Genomic DNA, 24,560 nt, shown 5'->3' with positions numbered 1-24,560 from the left:
AAGCTTGCAAATTTTAGAGAAAAAGAAGCTATCCTGAGAGCCACTTGGGAGAGGAGGTTCCTTATATATGGAGGCAGGAACATCAGAATAACATCAGACTTATACACAGAAACTTGGCAGGCCAGAAAGAGATGGGTTGATATAGTCAGGATACTAAATGAGAAGAACATGCAGCCAAGAATACTTTATCCAGCAAGGCTGCCATTCAGAATGGAAGGAGAGACAAAGAGTTTCCAAGACAGACAGAAACTGAAAGAAGATGTGACCACCAATCCAGCCATACAAGAAATATTAAGGGGGATACTGTAAGTGAAGATGGACCCCGAGAGTAACATAGACCAGAAAGAAACAGAGACAAACTACAAAACAGGGACTTTACAAGCAATACAATGGCACTAAATTCATATCTCTCAATGGTTACTCTGAATGTAAATAGGCTAAATGCTCCAATCAAAAGACACGGGGTATCAGGTTGGATAAAAAAGCAAGATCCATCCATATGCAGTCTACAAGAGACTCATTTTAGATATAAAGTCACCTCCAGACTGAAAGTGAGGTGGTGGAGAACTATTTACCACATAATGGACCTCAAAAGAAAGCTGGGGTAGCAATCCTCATGTCAGACAAATTAGACTTTAAACCAAACCCTGTAGTAAGAGATGTAGAGGTACACTATATCATCTTTAAAGGGTCTATCCAACACGAAGATCTAACAATTGTAAACATTTATGCCCCCAACATGGGAGAAGCCAATCATATAAACCAATTAATAACCAAAATAAAGAAACACTTTGATAATAATACATTAATAGTAGGGACTTCAACATCCCACTCACAGCAATGGACAGATCATCTAAGCAGATCAACAAAGAAACAAGGGCTTTGAATGACATGCTGGACCAGATGGACTTCACAGAGATATACAGAACACTCCATCCTAAAACAACAGAATACTCATTCTTCTCCAGTGCACATGGAACTTTCTCCAGAATAGATCACATACTGGTTCACAAATCAGTTCTCAACCAATACCAAAAGACTGAGATTATTCCCTGCATATTTTCAGACCACAATGCTTTGAAACTTGGATTCAATCATAAGAGGAAATTTGGAAGGAACTCCAGCACTTGGAGGTTAAAGATCATCCTACTAAAGAATGAATGGGTCCACCAGGAAATTAAAGAACTTAAAAAATTCATGGAAACTAATGAGAATGAAAACACATCAGTTCAAAATCTCTGGGATACAGCAAAGGCAGTCCTAAGGGAAGGACATTGCAATACAAGCCACTCTGAAAACTTAAAAAAATCCCAAAACACAAGCTACCCTTACACCTAAAGGACTCTGAGAAAGAGCAGGAAATAAACCCTAAACCCAGCAGGAGAAGAGAAATAATGAAGATTAGAGCAGAAATCAATGAAATAGAAACCAGAAAAATAGTAGAACAGATCAACACAACTAGAAGCTGGTTCTTTGAAAGAATTAATAAGATCGATAAACCTCTGGCCAGACTTATCCAAAAGAAAAGAGAAAGGACCCAAATTAGTAAAATCATGAATGAAAGGGGAGAGATCATAACCAACACCAAGGAAATACAATTTTAAGAAGATATTATGAGCAAGTATACGCCAACAAATTAGGCAATCTGGAAGAAATGGATGCATTCCTGGAGATTTGTAAACTACCAAGACTGAAACAGGAAGAGGTAGAAAAACTGACAGACCAATAACCAGCAAGGAAATTGAAGCAGTAATCAAAAACCTCCCAAAAAACAAGAGTCCAGGGCCAGATGGCTTCCCAGGGGAACTCTACCAAACATTTAAGGAAGAACTAATACCTATTCCACTGAAGCTGTTTCAAAAAAATAGAAATGGAAGGAAAACTTCCAAACTTGTTCTATGAGGCCAGCATTACCTTGATCCCCAAACCAGACAAATACCCCCAACAAAAAGGAGAATTACAGACCAATATCCCTGATGGATGCAAAAATTCTCACCAAGATACTAGCCAAGGGGATCCAATCCAATTAACAGGATTATTCATCATGACCAAGTGGGATTTATTCCTGGACTGCAAAGGTGGTTCAACATTCACAAATCAATCAACATGATAGATCACATTAATAAAAGAAAAGACAAGAACCATATGATCCTCTCAACTGATACAGAAAAAGCATTTGACAAAATACGGCATCCTTTCTTGATTAAAACTCTTCAAAGCATAGGGATAAAGGGAACACACCTCAATATCATAAAAACCATCTATGAAAAGCCCACAGCAAATGTCATTCTCAGTGGGGAAAAACTGATAGCTTTTCCCTTAAGGTCAGGAACACGACAGGGATGCCCACTCTCACCACTTTTGTTCAACATAGTACTAGAAGTCCTGACCTCAGCAATCATCTAACAAAAAGAAATAAAAGGCATTCAAATTTGCAAAGAAGAAGTCAAACTCTCGCTCTTTGATGATTTCATGATACTTTATTTGGAAAACCCAAAACACTTCACTCCAAAATTGCTAGAACTCATACAGGAACTCAGCAACATGGCAGGATAAAAAAAATCAGTGCACAGAAATCAGTTGCATTTTTATACACTAACAAAGTGACTGAAGAAAGAAAAATTAAGGAATCGATCCCATTTACAATTGCACCAAAAACCATAAGATACCTAGGAATAAACCTAACCAAAGAGGGAAAGCATCTGTACTCTAGAAACTACAGAACACTTACGAAAGAAATTGAGGAAGACACAAAAAGATGGAAAAACATTCCATGATCATGGATTGGAAGAATAAACATTGTGAAAATGTCTATGCTGCCCAGAACAATCTACACACTCAACTCTATGGTCAACTAATCTTTGACAAAGCAGGAAAGAATATCCAATGGAAAAAAGACAGTTTCTTCAATAAATGATGCTGGGAAAATTGGACAGCCATATGCAGAAGAATGAAACTGAACCACTTCCTTATACCACACACAAAAATAGACTCAAAATGGATGAAAGACCTAAATGTGAGACAGGAATCCATCAAAATCCTTGAGGAGAACACAGGCAACAACCTCTTCGACCTCAGCCACAGCAACTTCTTCCTAGAAACATCACCAAAGGCAAGGAAAGCAAGGGCAAAAATGAACTATTGGGACTTAAGATTAAACACTTCTGCATGGCAAAGGAAACAGTCAATAAAACTAAAAGGCAACCTATGGAATGGGAGGAGATATTTGCAAATGACATTACAGGTAAAGGTCTGGTATCCAAGATCTATAAAGAACTTATCAAACTCAACATCCACAAAACAAATAATCCAGTCAAGAAACAGGCAGAAGACATGAACAGATACTTCTCCAAAGAAGACATCCAAATGGCCAAAAGACACTTGAAAAAATGCTCCACATCACTTGTCATCAGGGAAATACAAATCAAAACCACAATGAGATACCACCTTACACCATTTAGAACAGCTAAAATTAATAAGACAGGGACAAATGTTAGCAAGGATGTGGAGAAAGGGGAACCCCCTTACACTGTTGGTGGGAATGCAAGCTGGTGCAGCCACTCTGGAAAACAGATCGATAAACCTCTGGCCAGACTTATCCAAAAGAAAAGAGAAAGGACCCAAATTAGTAAAATCATGAATGAAAGGGGAGAGATCATAACCAACACCAAGGAAATACAATTTTAAGAACATATGATGAGCAAGTATACGCCAACAAATTAGGCAATCTTCTTGAGACAACTCAAGAAGTTGAAAATAGAGCTACTCTACAACCCAGCAATTGCACTACTAGATATTTACCCCAAAGATACAGATGTAGTGAAAAGACGGGCCATATGCACCCCAATGTTCATAGCAGCAATGTCCACAATAGCCAAACTGTGGAAGTAGCCGAGATGTCCTTCAACAGATGAATGGATAAAGAAGATGTGGTTCATATATACAATGGAATATTACTCAGCCGTCAGAGAGGATGAATACCTATCATTTACATTGACATGGATGGACCTGGAGGGTATTATGCTAAGTGAAATAAGTCAATCAGAGAAAGACAAATATTGTATGGTTTCACTCATACGTTGAATATAAGAAGTAGTGCAGAGGATGATAGGGGAAGGGAGGGAAAACTGAATGGGAGGAAATCAGAGAGAGAGACAAACCATGAGAGACTCTTGACTCGGGGAAACAAACAGGACTGCTGGAGGGGAGGTGGGTGTGGGTTGGGGGAATTAGGTGATGGGTGTTAAGAAGGGCATGTGATGTGATGAGCACCGGGTGTTATAAGCAACTAATGAATCATTGAACACTACATCGAGAACTAATGTTGGCTAACTGAAATTAAATTAAAAAGAAAATCTGGTTTTGAATTTAAAAAAATAATAAAAATTTAAAAAATAATAATATTAAAAATTATAATTCTCAAGTAGTTTAAAATTACCTGAAGTTCTTAGTCCAGGGATGGCCATTTCCAACATTGGAACTTTAACTGTTATAACATCCCGCTTACATTTTTCAACATCTCCATTATTTAGAACCATGTCCACAATTTCACTAACCCAAGTGGTACCTGTAGTGAAAGACAACATTTTTTTGTAACTATCACTTGAATCTGGAGGCAAAAGTCCCTACAGGTAGTCTGCCATCTTAATACATTCTATTAGAAACTTAATTCTGCAATTTCCCTTTCTATGCCCCAAATGCTCATTTTAAATTATCTCAAAAGTACACGGCTAGACTGACTGATAGGAATATTAATTTTATATAGGATGATAATGATTTTAGAGAGAGAAGCTGATTTTCAAGGAACAAAGACTGAAGCCAGATCTGCATCTGTCAGTCCACAAAACTCACCTGATTTGGGGTAAGTGGCTATCACAATGTCATCTGGCCTGCTGTGGAACTCTTCAATCCTTTCCCAGTTGTTTGCAAAAGTGTAGGTCATGGGATAGCCATGAATGATCTTCAGATTTTTTCTCAGGAGATCTTTTGGGGAAATCATTTTTGTACCAGGTTGTACAAATACTTAATAGAATATTTTCTGACAATCCAATCATGGGAAAATAAAGAAGATCAAAATCAGAAGCTGAATAACTAATGCTATTCTTAAGACACTGTTACTTGATATAAAGTGAAATTGACCTTTAACACTCAGCATGCAGAGATCTAAATACAAAGGGCATTTTTGTGTTTATGAAGTTGTAGATTGCAAGTGCAGCAACTGGCTCAGTGACAAGCAGTACAAAGGTCTTTACTGGAAGCTTTTTACAGAAATGAAACTACACATCTTAGAATTGAAAATCAGATTTTACAGAAATATGCTAAGAATTATCTGGACTTAAAGCAAAATAAAACTTCCACTCATCTTTACACTTTAGTTGTACCTCATTTTTCTTTTTAGGAAATCCATTCTTTCTTACCTTTGTTCTTCTGTACATAACACATGTGTTTTATCTGTCTGCTTCTAAGATTTTCTTTTTAAATTTTTTTTTTTAGTGTAGTTGACACACAATGTTGCATTATTTCAGGTGTACAACGTAGTGATTCAACTTCTCTATACTTAGCTATGTTCCTCAGAGGTGTAGCTACGATCTGTCACTGTACAACATTATTATAATATCACTGATTATATTCTCTATGCTGGGCCTTATATTCCTGTGACTAAGATTTTCTTTTTTTCTGTATCACTGATTTTGAGCAATGGAATTATGATGTGCCTTGGTGTGGTCATTTTCACAAGTTTTTTTTGTGTGTGTATGTTTCAGATTTATTGAGCTTCTTGGAATTGTGGGTTTACAATCATTTCTTCAAATAATTTTTCTGTCTTTCCTTCTGAGACCCCAGGTCACATACAGTTATTCATAGCTCACTGATGCTCTATTCATTTTTAACAATCTTTTTCTCCCTTTATGTTTCATTTTGAATAACATCGATTGCTATGCCTTCATGTTCACTAACCTTTCCTTCTGCAATGTGTAATCTGATGTTAATCCCACCTATTGCATTTTTACCTCAGATGTAGTTTCCACCTCTAGAATATCATTTTGGAAATGATTATATTTTTATTGTCTCAACTTTTGATGCATATTGAATACAGTTATAGTGACTGTTTTAAGGCCTTTATTTGCTAATCCTAACATCATGTTAGTTCTAGGTTGCTTTCAATTGAATAATTTTTTTAAATTATGGTTTCTTTTTTTCTGCCTCTTTGCATGCTTGATATTTTTTTATTGGGTGTCTGCTATCATCTCCTTGAAGTGTGGCCTGGGAGTTCCTTCAAGGCAGTAATCTGGGGAAATCATATGGTTCAATTTTTGTTTGTTTGTTTCCTATCCACTATCTTTCATTTGGTTGCTTCATGCAAAACAGTAAATCTAGTTCCTGTTACTCCATCTCGCTTAGAAACTACAATGGTTAATTTTATGGATAGACTTGACTGCACCATGAGATGCCCAGATATTTGCTTAAATATTATTCTGAGTATTTCTGTGAGAGTGGTTTTTGGATGACATTAATATTTAAATTGGTATACTGACTAAAGCAGATTGCCCTTCTTAAAGTTAAAGGCATGAATAGAACAAAAAGGCTGACCATCCCCCAAATAAGAGAGAATGTTTCTTGCCTAACAATTTTTGAATTGACATCAGGCTTTTTCCTGTCTTCACAGTGGTACTAAAACATTGACTTTTCCTGAGTCTTGTACCTGACAGCTTTCAAACTAAAACACCATCAGCTCTCCTGGTTCTTAGGCCTTTAGTCTCAGACTGGAACTAAATCATCAGCTGTGCTGGGTCTCCAACTTGCCAACTTATCTTGCTGGATCTCCAATTTGCCTGCCTGTAAAACTACATAAACCAATTAGGTATAATAAATCTCTTTATATATACATATATAATGTACATCTGTACATTATATACATTATATTATAATGTACATATGTATATATAATAAAAATTGCTTTGCAAACTCTTTGATTAGTAACTATTCTAATCTTAAGCATACTAATAATACTAACTCTGAATTAGAATCTCATTGCTCTTCTAAATCTTCCAAAATTTTTGAGTCCTGGGAGGAGACTACATTATTATTCTCTGTTCTTTAGAGAAACAGAACCAATATTATATATATGTTTGGAGAGAAATTATTATGAAGAATTGGCTCATGCAATTATGAAGACTGAAAATTCCCCGGATCTGTAGATGGCAAACTGGAAACCCAGGATTGCTAATGTTTAGTTCTAATCTGAAGGCCAGCAAGTTTGAGACCTAAGAACAACCAACTCTTCAGTTTGTGAAGGCAGAAAAAAACTGATGTCTCATCTAAGACAGTCAGACAGGATGAATTCTCCCCCATTCCCAGGAAGGTCAGCCTTTTTGTTCTATTCAGGCTTTCAACTGATTGGATAAGGCCCATTCTCATTAGAAAAGGCAATCTGCTTTATTCAGTCTACTAATTTAAATGTTAATTTCATCCAGAAATACCCTCACAAACCTAGAATAATGTTTGACCTAATATCTGGGTTCCCTGTGGCCCAATCAAGTTGACACATAAAATTGGCCATCACGGAGGGCTATTCATTGTTTATTTTTTCCACTTCATCTCCACTGAACTTTGTAAGTGAAACTCTAACTGCTTTAACCACTGTTTCTCATTTTACAACTCTCCCTCCACACACACAGAATGTAAACATCCTAGAAATAGATGGAAATGTAAAATGTAGAAGTTATAAGATCCTTCATAATCTATTGTTCCATTTATTTCAGAGAATCTGTCAATCAACAATAATACGTAATATATACTACATATGAATAGCGTTTTAATTAATAACCATCTGAATTATATAATATCTTAGATGAACTCTTATTGCTGCTAGTAAAATAACTATAACTGGACTTCAAAGATTGCCAACCAGAGGTTTTATCACGTAAATATTTTGTAAGTAATTTGGTGATTCCAAAATTCCTTGATGGTACTTTAAACAGTGATTGTACTTATTAAGCTCTCAATATTTACTTGTATAATGGGAGCTACAAACAAAATCCCTAATTTAAAAGCTAGCTGCTGCTTAAACTGTTATCCCTAGAATAAGTTTGTATAGAAAGAGGTATGTTTTTTATTAGGAAAACCTTGTTAATACAACAGCCTGATGTTTTAGAGGTAACTCTTCCACACACCCCCTAAAAAACAGTCTAGAAGAGAGAAATCTGGACAAAGATTTCTTCATTTTACATTGTAAGGCATGCATTATATATCATAATTTTATATCTTATAGTTAATAGGTATGCACACAAAAATGTGTCTTTTTGTTTCCCCAGGAAAAGTTGTTATTAAATCATGGGTTTGTCTTTAAACATATGTCATCTTATGCTAGAAAAACAGTAAAAATAGTTAGAATTTTGCATCTTTATTACTCCTCATAAAGTAAAAGAGCTGGGTCCTTCAGAGACCTGAAGAAGAGTATATTGATGGAAAAGCAGATGCATGGGTAGACACGCATAAATTGAGAGAAGGCAAGATCCTGAGGTGAAATGCTGATGAAAGCTGAGTGGCCAGGGCATTTTAGGAAAATTATATTAAGTATTCCATATTAAATTGTTGCCTTCTGTAAGCTTCTTAATTATCTTCTGTTTTGTAGTAAATGTCTGGTTGCCTTCGCAGTCCCTTGTTAGTGAAGGGGCAGAGTCCAGTAGAAGAAATTCTCCAGCATGAGTTACTGTGGAATATGTCAGCAGCCTCAGGAAAGGAATAAATAATATGGTTGGTCAGGAACCCAGCAGAAGCAGGAAGTGGAAAGAAGTGAAATTAAGTCTGTAAGCTCTGTATTTGGAATGAAGCAGATGTTGAATGAACTGAAAGAGTGAATGATTGAACCTGCATGTCCCACTTAGAATCTTCTAAGATCTTGGGGATAGTGTTACTTCCCAGTTTGAATATACATATATAGGAATGAGTGACAGCAGAAGTCAACATAGTATATTTGGGTATTAGACCTGAGTTACATACAATAAATGAAACAGTTTTCCTTGAAACATTTTGTTCTACTAATTTCTTAGCTAATTATTTCTTCCCAGATTATATAAGGGTAAATATTGATCCCAAATATCATTTGGATGCTTTTTTTTTTTTTTTAATTGAGGAAAATAAGTGAGGCTCTCTTTTTCTTCTTTGGCTCCAGAATATAAAATTTAGTAGTGGTATAATTGCACTAACCAATTCTTATTATACATACAGATTATTAGGGGAAAGCAAATAAATATTGAGGACACAGTTCCCATTTTTATACTGTCTGCTACAAATCATGTGGACAAGTTTGTTCCCCACTTAGTGGGGGGTTAACATTATTTTATACATTTATAACATCATTCCTGGGTCCATTCATGTCTTCACTCATCCTTTTTCATTTCTTTATTAATTTTGATTTATTTGTACTATTGTTTTATATTTATATAATCAATTCACTATTGCTATTCAAATACAGTTCATGTACAAGCACCATGTGCTATTGGCACTACCTGAGAGCTTGTTAGAAATGCAACATCTCAGGCCCCAAACCAGAATCAGAATTTATATTTTAACAAAGTCCCCAAGTAATTGGCATGCTCAAGAAAAATGGGACGTATGACTTTAAGCCACTTTTCATCTACTCTCTATAGGGTGTATATAAATGATTTATCAAAATGAATTAACGTCTTCTAGAAAATAAATGGTATTGACTGTGCTACCCACCCTGATGATAAGTCTTACTTTCATTTTGTGGATGAGATTAAGGAACAAGTTCAGAGAGTCTGCTCAAAGACACATGACAAGTGAGTGGCAACCAGAAATAGATGAGTCTCCCCAGTTCTGAGCACTTGGTCATATCGCAAATCTACTGTGGGTAGGCCTGCACCAGAGTCGAAGTGTCTGTGATTTTCTCTCATCCAAATCAGGGTGTTCACAATTTGTAAGGAAATTTTACTTTGACAAAACAAACTTCCTCTGACAAACACCTCAAGCTTTTCATGCTGCAAAAATGTTGTCAGAGAAGCATGGATATGAGTAACAAAATGAAAATAAGGCAGCTGATTCTGAATACATCCTAGTCACATCTAGGAAGTGGGTGTAACCAATTTAGGAATCTGAGAGTAGTAGTCCTGAATTGCACTTCTTGTTGTGACCCATGGATGATGATGAGTTCAGAATCACACGGGAAGATGGATGCAGGGGGGTAAGGCTGGAAGACATAGCATAACTAATGTCACTGAACCAGATACCCTGGAAGAATGACTTTTTTTTTTTTTTTTAAATTTTATTTATTTATTTGAGACAGAGAGAATGAGAGAGAGAGAGCACATGAGAGGGGGGAGGGTCAGAGGCAGAAGCAGGCTCCTGCCGAGCAGGGAGCCCGATGCCGGACTCAATCCCGGGACTCCAGGATCATGACCCGAGCCGAAGGCAGTCGCTTAACCAACTGAGCCACCCAGGCGCCCGGAAGAATGACTTTTAAAATCATAAAAATTAGTTTATAAAAATCTTTTAAATCCTACCAAAAACTGAGAATTTTATGTGGTTATATATGATAGTCTACATGACACCACAGGTCATCCTAGTTGAGTGATAGGATAGGCTGAAAATTACAATGTCTAGAATTGGTTTCTAAAAAGATCAATGGTAAAAAAAGAGAAAAATGCAAAACAACACCCCTCTTAGGAGAAACTAACCGAGATATCTGACATTAAAACCTAATGGTTAGGGCACCTGGATGGCTCAGTGGGTTAGGTGTCTGCTTTCGGCTCAGGTCATGATCCCAGCATCCTGGGATCGAGCCTCATGTCTGTCTCCCCGCTCAGTGGGGAGCCTGTTTCTCCCTCTGCCCCTGGCCCTGCTTGTGCTCTCTCTCTCTCTCTCTTTTTCTTTCCCTCTCTCTCAAATAAATAAATAAAATCTTTTAAAAAATTATAAAAATAAATTAAAAAATAAAATTGAATGGTTCTTTTAATGGGAAAAGAATACTTCTTCCATTTATTTCACTCTAATAAAGTCCAGCTTTATTCCTTTATGAGGCTTACAGTTTCATACGAAGACCCCCAATACTGGCATGCTTCAGAAGAGTCCAGTTGAACCTAGAAAAATAAAAGTGATCGCGGAAAGCCTGATAGATTGTGCACGGCATAAACAACAATACCGAGTTTCCTGTGGGAAAATTGGAATTAGGCAAAAGTATTTAAATTGCAAGCATGTGTTCAAAGGGGAAATGACTGGAGAAGCCCAAAATGCTCTGCAGATGCCAGACAAAAACTTCAAGAAAAGAGATTTTAAAAAGCAAATTTTACCTCACGCTTTAGTCTCCGCTTTCAGTTTTCATTTTCAGCCAGTGGTATTGGTGCTGACAAGAACCCTGGGAGTTGGTGGTGGTAGTCCCAGGAGGGCGGGGCCGGGGGAGACTGGGGAGGCTCACTTCTGTCTCCGGGAGAAAAGTAAGTTCCGGATTTGATCTGAATGTAGCAGTCAGTGACTTTACAGGCAGTTAAGATATAAAAAGGTTGACCCATACACACACACCTGCACACAGAGGCAGCACTGCTGTTTCAACAGCTGGTGCAGCCAGGAAGCCCTGAGAAGGAAATGGATCAGGGTGGTGGCCAGAAGTAAGCACAGTCAGAGGGCCTGGACTTGAAGGTTTCCCCAGGGTTTCCAAGGGTCTGAGAGAAATGCATAGGGGAAGGATCTGAAGCATCCGTGTATGGAAGCCTGTTGCTTCTCTGCAGTTTACAAGAGTGTCTTCTAATAACTTTGATCATGATAAAAAGTCATTGTGTGTGAGTGTGTGTGTGTGTGTGTGTGTGTGTGTGTGTGTGTTCATCCGGAAGAAACCTAAGTTTCCAATGTCATGGAAAGGGCAAATATATACAAACATTTACTAAAGATAATACTAAACAATTTCCATTTCAGCAAGTGGAAACAGGGTAGAACTGATGGTTTCTGTCACTCTATAATCATTTCTACAGCCTCTCAGTATGTTGTTTTTTTGTTGTTGTTGTTTTTATTTTTTTTGTAAGCTGAGTCACATATACACAAAGAAGGATTAAACAACAACAAGCTTGTGTGTGGAGGGGAAGAAACTTTGCCCCAGAAATATGCTCCTGTTCTCCACCCCTGTTATTTCAGCCACTCTGTGAGATTCTCTTATGGCCTAGTTGCAGTATCAATCCTTTACGTGAGGGCCCTTAACAAGACAGACACAGCTATCTGTACACAGCGGTTGCCCAGCCCTTGCCATGGAGATTATACCTTTGCAGAGCTGGGAAATACAGAAAAGCCCAGAAGGAAACTAGCATGTTCTTTAAGACCCTCCATTTTACTTACAGATCTTTAAGGACATTTTAAAAACGTGTTTGTGTCTTTAACACATGTTGCCAACGAATTCCTAGTTTTCTCTGAGAGCTGGTGTTGTTTCATTTCTGGTTTGTGTGGAGGGTAGGAGCGTGTGAAAGAACAGAGAGAAACAATGTTTATGTGCATGGGGTACAGTGCCTCAGGCTCACAAATCTGGAGAACATCGAGACTGAGCATAGTAATGCTAATCTGGCTCTCTTTGATTAGGGATCCTGACCTGTTGATTTTTCTGAGATGTTCTCTGAGCTAGTTTGTCCATTTTTGTATGATTTGTGACTCTAAACTAAGGTTGGGATTTTATTTTTCCTTTTGATGACACATAATGCGCGTAAAGCCACTGACTCCCACAAATCACCTTCCCTTTCTGCCAAGCTTCATGTAATCAAATGACACATTCCAAAGATACAGGATCAACACAGTTCTTCCATGTGCAGCCGTGGACCACCGAAAACAAATGCTCATGTCATTGTACTTTCAATTGGGTGTACAGATCCATGATTGAAAATGAATTTTTGCCGCTAGTTAAAAACCAACTACATAGGCAAGATAATAATGGATATCTAGACTGCCTGGAATCAGGCAAAACTCAGAGAGCTGGGGAATTACAGGAATTACACCTTCATTTCTTAAATGAACTTATAGGTGAAATAGATGATAGCACTATCCCAGCTGCAATTAGTGAAGCTGTGGAAAACAACATCAGGCACATGGGAAGCAGTGGGAGGAGCAAGAGGATGCTCTACAGACCCAGACTCCCTGGGCTTTAAATCTCCAGCTCGGTAATGCACCAGTTTTGTGAATAAGGCCACCATTTCAACCTCTCTGTGCCTCCATTGTTCCATTGGGATGGAGAATGCCATCTTTTTTAGCTTTAATTGTAGGAAAAGACACATCATATAAAATTTACTGTCTTAACTTATTGATTATTTATTTATTTATTTATGAGAGAGAGGAGGGGCAGAAGGAGAGAGAGAGAGAGAATCTCAAGCAGGCTCCATGTCCAGGGCAGAGTCCAACGTGGTGCTTAATCTCATGACCCTGAGATCATGATCTGAATGTAAACGAAGAGTCTGATGCTTGAACGACTGAGCCACCTACACACCCCTTAACCATTTTAAAATGTACAGTTCAGGAGTATTAAGTATATTCACATTGCAGTGTAACCAATGTCCAGAATTTTTTTATCTTACAAAACTGAAACTCTATACCCACGAAAAAACAGTTCTCCATTTCCCCCTTCCTGAGGCTCTGGCCTACTCTTCAATCTGTTTCTATGAATTTGACTACTCTAGATACTTCATGTGAGTGGAATCATACAATAGTTGTCTTTTTGTGGTTGACTTAATTCACTTAGTATAATGTGCTCAAAATTCATTTATATTGTAGCATGTGTCAGAATTCTCTTCCTTGTTAAAGCTGAATAATATTCTATTGTATGTATAAATCACATTTTGTTATTCATATCCACATCAAGTTATCCATTGATGAACACTTGGTCTGCTTTTGTCTTTTGCTTACCATGAATAATGCTGCTATGAACATGGGTGTGCAAATTTTTCTTTGAAATTCTGCTTTCAATTCTTTTGGATCTATACCCAGAAATAGAATTGCTGTATCATATGGTAATAAATATTTAAAAGTTTTTGAAGAGCCACCAGACTATTTTCAGTAACATCTATACCACTTTACGTTTCCACTAACAATGCACAAGGGTGCTAATTTCTCTACATAGTTCTTCTGATTATTAAATGAGTTAACACAATCAACATGCTTAGAATCAATCCTGGCAATGACATCTTTCCAAAAAACTTTATTATTGTTAACATGCTTGTTAAAAATTCAGCATTTGTTATTACAGAGATACAAATGAGTTGAAACCTTGGTATCTGTCCTGTGAGAAATTTCTAAATAATAACTAATATAATCATACTACCAGCAGCATATAAAATCCAATCATATGAAGCTTAAAGGAAAAAAAAATCACCTGAATTTTTTGTAATGTGAAAGAGAATTCAGGCTTAGTATCAATACAAGAGAAAACAAATTCTAAAAGAACAAATTAAAAGTTGCTTAAGTATTACTTGAAGTCCACATTAGAATTATCTTATGAGTTCATGCATCATAGGATTATAAGGAAATGGTTAGACTCCATGCTGTAGACATGGGCCACGCTGTGAGACAGCAAAGAGAAAGGTGTGGTAATTAGCTTAGTTTATTGTGTCAAATATATGAGAAGAAAAGAGTACTGGTAAAGAAATTTTCCACATAATAATTAGGATTTTGTTATTCTTGTTTGTATGTTTATTTTCATAAGAAGTGTACAAACCAATAAGTGTGTGTACATTTGTACTGATGTAATGAGGTTTTGTACAGAAACGAAACTCTGTGAGTGGGAGCTTTCATCAAAACCACATGCACACTGCACCAATGTCCACATACATAGATTTTAAGACAAAATGATAATATTTAAAGACATTTTATTCTTGGCATACATGATTTGGGGTCTGCTTCTAAACTTGCCCTCTTTCCTCTTCCCATACCTAGGATCACATTTACCTTTGTCTTTTGTTAGAGGATCTTCTATATTAACTTTGAAAAGGGACGGTAAGTCTGGAATTGCAAAAGCAAATACCTATGAATAGGGTGACCTATAATTTATCATCCAAACCAAGATACTTTGGAGACAAAGGGAAGACTATGAATAATTAGGTGGGACAAAGGTATAAACTGAGTCTGTCCCAGACAAACTGGAAAAATGAGTCACCCATGCGTTCATAGACAGTTTGTGAAACAGCTTGAGATTAAGAAAAACAACAGTTCAAGCAAGATAATAAACTAATACTTGATCTCTGGAGTGGGAGAATAATATGATGATGATGCTGGAGGAGCTAAGGTCCAGCATGTCTTGCCATGAAGAAAAAGAGGGCAACATTTTTTGAGATCTAGATTCTTTTTGTAAAGTGTCCAAATGCTAAATGTTCAAGTACTGACAACCAACTACATGCACCAAATAAATAAACACTTTCATATGGCACATGACAAAGAATGCAATTTGCAAACTTTGGCACTAGGTGTTAATTTCAGAAGAACTCTACTTAGATGTGCATGGATTGCCTAGAAGCTACATTGTCAATGAACTCATCAAACTCCAATCAGTACATACTAACAATTGAAAAGCAACCTAAGTCAGAGATTCTTAAATTTTAGCATGCTTCAGAATGATATTGGAGGGCTTGATAAAATGCAGATTACTAGGTCCCAGTCCCCAGTCTCCAGGGTGGAGCCTAGAATTTGTAATTCAAACAAACTCCATTGATGTTGATGCTACTGGTTTGAAGACCATACTTTAAGAACCATGAATAAAAATTTGCTCTTGCTTTGAAGGAGATACTAGTATTCTATGGTCAATTCATTCATTAATCCATCTATGCATTCATTGATTTATTTAGTTTCCAAAACTATCATGTCCTAGACACTATATTAGGAAAAAAAGAAAGGCATTGTGTTTGCTCTGCTGATTTATAAATGATTATCGATTTAGGGCATTCTAAATCTGTTAGTAACTCAAATTTTACCTATGAGGTTCAGAGATTCTAAATCATTTGGCTAAGGTCTTACAAATACTGGGTAATAAATCAGCTTCAGAAAACAACTTGTGACTTCCAAGTCATGTAGGCTTAAGTAATGGAGATGGAAGAGAGATTAAGAAAGATTTGTGGAATAGATTCACAGCTAATGCATTCCTTTTTCCTTGAAATTGGTCCTGTGTATACATCAACCACTCTAAACAGAAGTATTTGAGAAGTTTAGATTCTTTCAGTGCCACTGCCTAATAAAATAAGTAAGTAAATAAATAAATTCTATGAGGTGTTATAAATATTAGGAAATCTGTTTATGGCAGGTGGGAAAGAAAAAATTTGAGAGGCACTTAACATTGTATAATATTTGCTTTTTTCTATTTATGAGGATAATAATATTTGCATACTGCAAAATAATTCTAGAAGATACAGAAAATATGGACTTAAATTTGTTCTAAAATTCACCTACAGAAATAATCACTATTAGTATTTGGGTATTTAAAGAATATTCTAGGGGCGCCTGGGTGGCTCAGTCGTTAAGCGTATGCCTCCGGCTCAGGTCATGATCCCAGGGTCCTGGGACCGAGCCCCGCATCAGGTTCCCTGTTCTGCAGGAAGCCTGCTTCTCCCTTTCCCACTCCCACTGCTTGTGTTCCCTCTCTTGCTGTGTCTCTCTGTGTCAAATAAATAAATTCAATCTTATAAAAATTCCCCCCCAATGAAATTATATTATACACAGCAGTTTAAGATGAATTTTACTTTTTTTTTTTTTTAGAAAGAGAGAGAGAGAGACTGAGTGCATGTCCGGTGGGGAGGGGAGGGGCAGAGGGAGAGGGAGAGAATCCTAAGCAGTCTCACGCTGAGCGTGGAACCTGACATGGGTCTCCATCTCAGGACCCTGAGGTCATGACCTGAGCCGAAATCAAGAGTCAGACGCTTAACTGACTGAGCCACCCAGGTGCCCCTAATTTTACTATTAAGAAAAATTATTTCTTCAGAAACGTTTTGGAAGCAGAATCAAAGGTATGTACTTTGTAAAGTTTGTACCAATTTAAATACTCATCAGCAGAATACCAATGCACCTTTTATCCATCCTAGTGACCAACATTTGATATGGCAAAACTTTATGAAATTGTATAATCTTATAGGCAAAAATTGTCAGTCATCTCATTGTTTTAGTTGGCATTTCCTTACTTATATCAGAGCTTGGCTTTTTTTTTATACTATCCTGATTTAATGTTGTTTTTAAGGGGGTGGGTAAACTTAGATCTTTCCCCATTTTTCTATTAAAATATTTATGTTCTAATCATTTTAAGAGCTCTTCATATATTAAGGACCGTAATCATTTTTCTTCCATAAATAGAACAAATATTTCCCAAACTTGTCATTTTAATTATTTCTTTTCTTGACAGGAATTGTGGCATGCAATTTACCTTTGCATAATATCTTAGTATTTATTAATAAATTTCAGGTTTTTGTTACTTATCTTATAAGAAGGTAAGTTCCTTGAAGACAAAGAATGTGTCTTATGCTTTAAAAAATTGCATATGCAGGGCATATGCAAGACAATTACAAAGAAATGCTGAATACGTACTTGCTTTTTATATATCAGCATGGGTAAGGAAAAGAGCCTCTAAATTGTAGCCACACAAGCTTATGATGACCGCAGTGCATGGTATTCTTTACTGCATATTTTAAAAGACAATATTCTCAAATTGTGAACCTAGTAATACTGAATAAATGTTTCAAAATTTTTTTAAAATTTTTAAAAATTTTATTTATTTATTTGACAGAGAGAGAGAGCACCCAAGCTTGAGCAGGGGGGAGGGGCAGAAGGAGAGATTGAGAAGCAGACTCCCTGCTGAGCAGGAAGCCCCCCAAGAGTCAAGGGGCTGGATCCCAGGACGCTGAGATCATGACCTGAGCCGAAGGCAGATGCTTAACTGACTGAGCCACCCAGGCACCCTAAATGTTCTAAATTTTTTAAAGAGCAAGTTCAAAAATGGAAAGGGAGAGGAAATGTTAGAACTGGAAATGCTATTTTCATGACACTTAACTCAGGGTAATGACAGTTTTTCTCAGATTATGTTTTTCCTACTTTCCTTTTAAATTCTGATCACATTTGTTTTTATTTTCCTTATCTAAGAGTGTACAATTTAATATTCTAATATCTATGTTCCTCAATTTCTTTGTTTTTATACTAGTGGTTTCTGCATGTATATTTTTCTCAGTTACCATTCTTACAAATGTGTGAGTCCAAAGGAGAAGCCAGTCTTTTGTGCAACTTTTGCTTCCCTGTAAATTATTGGACATAGGGCCATCTTTTTCTCTTCATGATAGAAATAATGGTAAGAGTCACTTCCTTGAAATTCCTTGTGTCATCATAGCTCATCTACCTGAGAAGGCAGGGATTAGGATGGAGATGAATCTACTTCCCTCTCTGAAGGCAGGTTACACTGACATGTGTCACCAAAATGCTTTCTCCTCACTTCCCTCTTCAGAACTGGAGAAGTCCCTCATCTGAATATTGACATCCTTGTCAAGTCATCTTTAACGAGCAAGAAGAATGATAGCAGTGAAGGGTCATTATTGGATAAGAAATATCCACAAGAAATAAAAATTACTGACATTGGGAACTAAGTGAAAATATCCAAAAGTGGGCTTGACAGAATCTGGATCTTCTTTCTTTAGATGTCTTCAAGAGCAAAGGCATCCACTTGTTTAACACTAACTCAAAGTCCTTTGATAATGGCAAAACCTGGAGCTTATTCCTCTTCATAAACTAATTGACTTTCAAGGTCTCACTTAGGGACACCACGTTGTGCACTGCGATAGGAATGACCTGGAATTGCAGAGTGTGCAACATACACAACTGTACTTGCTGGTGCTATAGACTAGGACTAATCCCAACCCTTAGAATGCGTTGCTAAATGTTTTGATGAATGAAAGGCTTTTAGATTTATGTTAATAACTATAGTTAGATGATATACTAATAAGAGTTTTTAGTCCTAAATATAGGAAGTAGATTGATTTTATTTAGACAATTGTGTTTGTTAAATACTAGCATGTAATTAATCTCATAATTACTTTTACCTCTAATTGTTAATTTGTTCCAAAATCCAAGTAATTAGCCTTCATTGAGAACATAGTACAGTGATGAGATCATGAACTTATGTATCTGGAAGATAAACGAGTTCAAATTCTTCCACTTACTTGTCGCTTATTGGGTAAACCCTACTGAAACCAAAATGAGCACAGAAGTACATTCTTATATATAACTGCCACCAGTCACATATATTCTCTTCTTCCTCAAGAAAGGGAGGTTTTTTGGTTAGGCAAGAAAGGTTCTTGGGGCTGTGTGTATGGATATGTATTATTTCTTTTTTCTTTCTCATTGTTAGTAAAAGTGATTTTATAGAACAATAGACAGTGGATGTCTCAGCACCAAAAGTTGCAATCTTGGGTGTTACAGGAGTGTTGACTTTTTTAGCTGCCAAAGAGAAAAGCCCCATTTGGCAGCTGTGGTTTTGTATATCACCCTGGCCTTGTCTTGACCCCGGAGAAGGAAACAAGGAAACCTCTTACCTGATATCTGGTCTCCTTCTCATTTATCCACACCCCACCCCACCCCACCCCAACACACACACACACACACACACACACACATTCCCTTTCTAGGCAGAAAGACAGGACAAGAAAGCTGCTTTCCTGGGAACCAGCCCAACACACACACTCTGACTCACAAAAATACAAGGAGCGTAATCCCGCTCTTGTTCAACATAATGTTAAAGGGCTTGATTTGGAGATCTTCCCTCCTCGTATTCCAAGTGGGGGAAGAAGCAAGTAGAAACACAGGTTGACTCTATGTCTTTCCTTTAGCAGACCTGGGAAAAAGCTGCCTCCACTGTCCATACTTCTGCCTGTGGCTTCCATTTCCTGAAAAAGAAACAACAAAAGCTCCTTTCAGGAAGGGAGATTTTGGCCTGAGACCTTATAGCTATCTCAGCAAAACATGGAAATTATGTTTTCTGCTAACATTTAATTTGCACTTTAGTATCTCAACCTTTGCCCCATTGCTTCTGTCTCTCTGATTTCTATAGCTTTGGAGACACCCACCCCATATCTGAATTTTGTCCACTCTCAGCCTCCAGAAGTGTGTGGTTGGGCAAGAGTCCCTATTGAAGACATTGCTTGGTATAAGTTTTTTTTTTTAAATGTATATTTAATAATTTGTGTTTTAGATTGAGAAGTAGTTTTTTAGACATGCATCAGTAACTGAATCAAAAATACTATATAACCAATTTTAAAGATAACTTTAGAAATTATAATTTCATAGCTGAACAAGTTCTTAGAAAAGCTTTCTGCTGTCTTTTAATCACATACCTTCTAGATTTTTACTCAAATTGTTTTTGCAAATAATTTCCCTCATTAACTGTTTTAGAAGAAGTTGTATTCCTAATGCTTTTAGGAATTTTAACTTTCATAACTCGATGAGGTAAACATATCAAAGAGCAACTAGTCTAAGATGCTCACTTTATGACTATATGAAATACAGAACAAATGGTTGCTTTTATTTTACCTTCATGAAATAAAATATATTTTTTCCTTTAAAAGGTATAATAATAAAATTTTCATTTTGCTTTTGGTAAAATCAAGGTGATACTATATCTTTTAGTTATTGAGCTTTCCAAAGTTCAAATTCACTTGAGATCTGTGAGGCCTTTTATGGTTTTGTATATTTCTAAGGAAATAGAGCTTAATGTCATGTCACCTGATCATACAGTATATTAATTGATGTAGCAATTTGAATATACACCCTATAAATATCTCAATGTACTCAGAAAATAATAAAGAAATTTAACCAGGAAGTAAACACAGAATGGTGATTCAAACTTCTGTAAATATGCATGGCTCATGTATTTGCTATTCCTGGTATCATTTTTAACTTTTCCTGAAGAACTGTAGCTCTACACAGAAAATCTATAAGGGGTAAAGGCATAGAAAGTGTAGAATGGTGTATTACAACTCACACCCTTACCTCATTCACATTGCCTGTGTCTCTTTTGTCCAGGATATAATCTAAATTGTTGTGTCATGACTTCATTTTTAAATCCCCTTCACTAGGGTGCCTGGGTGGCACAGTTGGTTAAGTGTTGGACTCCCGATTTCAGTTCTGGTCATGATCTCAGGGTTGTGGGATCAGGCCCCATGTCAGGCTCTGTGCTCAGTGGGGAGTCTGCTTGAGAGTTCTCCGTCTGCCCCTCCCCCTTCTCTCTTTCTCAAATAATAAAATAAATCTTTTTAAAAAAATAAATAAATCCACTTCACTATCGGGTCTGCACCATTTTCAGTCAATTATGTTAGAGGTGTAGGGCTGAAGGTCAGAACTGAAGATACTTTCTAACCTGGTCTCTGTCACTTTGCTATCAAGATAGCCTGGGAAATATTCCTTAATTTGTCCAGTGCCAATTTTCTAAGTTATAAAGCACTAACTATGGTTAGAATGAAGTAGGATTGTGTAGCAAAGCAGAGCTGCCTAGATTCAAATACCAGTTCTGTTGGACATTAGGGAAGCTACATACTATTCTATATTTCAGTCATGTCTTATATAAAAAAGGGGATAATACTGTACTAAATTCATAAAGACAATGTGCAAATTTCAAAAAGTGTTTGTGAAGCGCTTTTACCATGCTCCAGTGGTAGGCAGCACTAAGCAAGTATGAACTTTTTATCATTATTCTTCATGTATTCACTTTCTAATTCAATAGCAGGATAGGCTGGAGCAATGGATATGGGTTATGAGCAGAAATAGCTATTTCACTGAATTTTTAATAAGCCAGATGCAGTTCTGCTCAGAGTTTTGTCCACAACAGGAGTAACTTTATTCCCATAGAACTGCCATCCACAGCTGGCTTCCCTCTCAACTCTGCTAAAACTACAAGAAATTATGTTTAGGGTTTTCCATTCCATTGTCTCAGGAAGCTCCATCAAGACACCCAGCATTGCTACTATGTATCGATATATGTCATCAAAGTGTCAATGCATGTCTGCATTCTTTCCCCTCTCCAGTTTTCTTACTGTCTTCTTTTTTTTTAACAACCCAACCCCCAAAACTCAGACACCATAGGCATCCACTGCTCCCTACACTGTTCACATTTGCTCTTACCAAATTTGCTTTCAGGAATTTTGAAGCCCTCGTAGTGCTTTGGACATAGAAACTCTTATTACAGACACAGCGATAAAAATTGTAACATCTGTTTTCCAGAAGTTTTATTTGCTTTCCAAAGCAAAGCATACCATGGATTGTTGAGTTAAATTATGGTTTTGATTTATCAGGCCTCATGTTCAAATCTTTAGCAGATATCTAACAAGGTAATGTAAGTGGAGCATGCATATCAGTGCAAATTATTGGACTGTCAGAACCATATTGGCACAGATGTTACTCTTTTCTTAACATTGCCTTAAATGAGGAGCGTTTGTAGTCTGAGAGTAAAACAGAACATATGGCTTCATATTTATTAGCAAGAATTCACAATTATTAAAGCTTGTTTAATACAAAACTGTTTCTTTTCTTTTCCCAATTTCACTCCAGCTGAATACTAATAGAGTTTGGTTTCATGGGCACTTTTTTTTTTTTTAAAGATTTTATTTATTTGTGAGAAAGAGAGAGAGCAGGAGTGGAGGGGAAGGGAGGGGAAGAGGGAGAGGGAGAAGCAGACTCTCCACTGAGCAGGGAGCTCCAAGTGGCGCTCCCAGGATCACGACCTGAGCCAAAGGCGGATGTTTAACCAACTGAGCCATCCAGGTGCCTTTCATGGGCATATTTCTGGGAGCGTTGCTTGCAATAAAAACCACCACAATCTATCACTAAACTCCACAGTGCCGAAGCCAGTGCTACTTCAAATTGCATTTTTAAATTTTTGTGTGGTCCCTTTTTTTAAAATTTTTTGGCAAAGGATGCATAAAATCTTTTCTTTTGTGCCATTATGTAGTAACCTCTAGTCACCAGGAGTCGTTAGAAATCAGAAGGAAGAATGAAAACACAAAACAGGATTTTTAACAGTGACAGACTAACATTCAGAAAAAATCTCTCCACGATAAAATAGAATTTATCACAACAAATATTGCAGAGCTAATGAAATCAGGGAAACCCCACAGTGAAAGATGTCTCTCTCTGATAAGACTGTGGGTTGATAATAACTAGAATTTGGTACCATAAGCCTGCCTTCATGTGAGTCTATGATCAAATGGGTACTATCTCCACAGACCTGCAAATTAAAGCCCGGCTATTTAAGCTGCAATAAAATGATTCCAGGTTAGTAGTGGCCACTGATGCTTGAGAAATGCAAATACAAATATTCTCTAAAGAATACTGTCTTAAATATGGGTCTCTCAGGGTTCCAATATGTAAAGTTCACCCAATTATTACCTCACAATAAAATTGCATAATATAGGAAGAAGTAATCCACTACAAAAAAGAGATTGTGGAAACAAAGATGATGGATCTAAGTCTTTCAATATGTGAAGTGTTAGTTTTATCAGATAGAGAGTTTAAATTAACTGTGATAAAATATTTTAAGAAATAAGATATCAGTAAAAATTAAACTATTAAAATGACTATGCAGCTGCAAGAAAACACTGGAACACAATTTTAAAAATTAAAATCATAGAAATAAAAAATTCAATAGATGGGCTTACAAGAGTACAACTGAACAACACTAAAAAACTGAATAGTCCTAAAAAAGAATGACAGCAAGAGAGAATATGAAAGGAAAGAGTAAGAGAACAGAGATGTAGAATATAAGATAAGAGGGGGAATCCTAACATATGTGTAATTAAAGTTCCAGCAGGAGAAAATAGAAAGAATAGGGGAGATAAGTTATTTAAAGAAATGACGGATGAGAATTTCCAGAAATTATGAAATATGTGGCTTCCTAGGCTCAAGATATACATGTTGCAAACACCATACATATTTTTAAAAAATCCAGTTGTGAAGCTGCAAATATCAAAATGAAGAAAATATCTTTAAAACAGGAAAAAAGATTAACCATAAAGGAATAACAATTGGACTGCCAATCAAATTCACAAGCAATGATAAGAGCCAGGGGCAGTAAAATAACATACGGAAGTGCCATGAAAAAATATCTGTGCAATTTGAGTTATGTGTAGCAAAATAATTTTTTTTAAAACAAGGCTAAATTAAACACATTCTATGCCTTTAACTAAAAGCTAAGAGTTTACCACCAGTGGAACTTCACTACAAGAAAAGTTAAAGAATAAAATTCAAGAAGAAAGAAAGCAATCCTGGTAGAAAGTTCTGAGGTTCAGGAAGGAGTGTTGAGGGACACCTGGGTGGCTCAGTTGGTTAAGCGTCTGCCTTTGGCTCAGGTCATGATCCCCGTTTCCAAGATCGAGCCCCCCATGTGGGGCTCCCTGGTCAGCGGGGAGCCAGCTTCTCTCTCTCCTTCTGCTGCTCCCCCTGCTTGTGCTCTCTCTCTCTCTGACAAATAAATAAATAAAAATCTTTAAAAAAAAAGAAATGCTGAGAAAGCATGATGGTAAATATAAACAAATTTTAATTGTGTAAAACTAAAACAACCTGGGAATTAT

General features: G+C 36.7%; 1 protein-coding gene and 1 non-coding gene across 3 annotated transcripts in view; both read right to left on the bottom strand.

Moving 5' to 3' along the window:
• The window catches only part of LOC102733545 (sulfotransferase 1 family member D1-like), an 84,585-nt gene that overhangs the window by 3,839 nt on the left and 56,186 nt on the right, over positions 1-24,560 (bottom strand).
• On the bottom strand, positions 4,408-11,645 carry LOC102727575 (uncharacterized). 2 transcript variants are annotated; one of them, XR_014143006.1, is made up of 4 exons: positions 11,310-11,645; positions 11,046-11,099; positions 4,852-5,038; positions 4,408-4,567 (listed from the first exon to the last, which is right to left on the bottom strand). It is a non-coding gene; the product is annotated as an uncharacterized LOC102727575 (transcript). The 2 variants fall into 2 exon arrangements; XR_014143005.1 differs by lacking the exon at positions 11,046-11,099 and having other exon boundaries at positions 11,310-11,574.

This window comes from Leptonychotes weddellii, chromosome 2 (assembly GCF_054177405.1).
Source record: "Leptonychotes weddellii isolate Sample4059 chromosome 2, ASM5417740v2, whole genome shotgun sequence".
Classification (NCBI taxonomy): Eukaryota; Metazoa; Chordata; class Mammalia; order Carnivora; family Phocidae; genus Leptonychotes; species Leptonychotes weddellii.
Note: the sequence above shows the minus strand (reverse complement) of the source record. Positions and strands in the feature narration are given on the sequence as shown.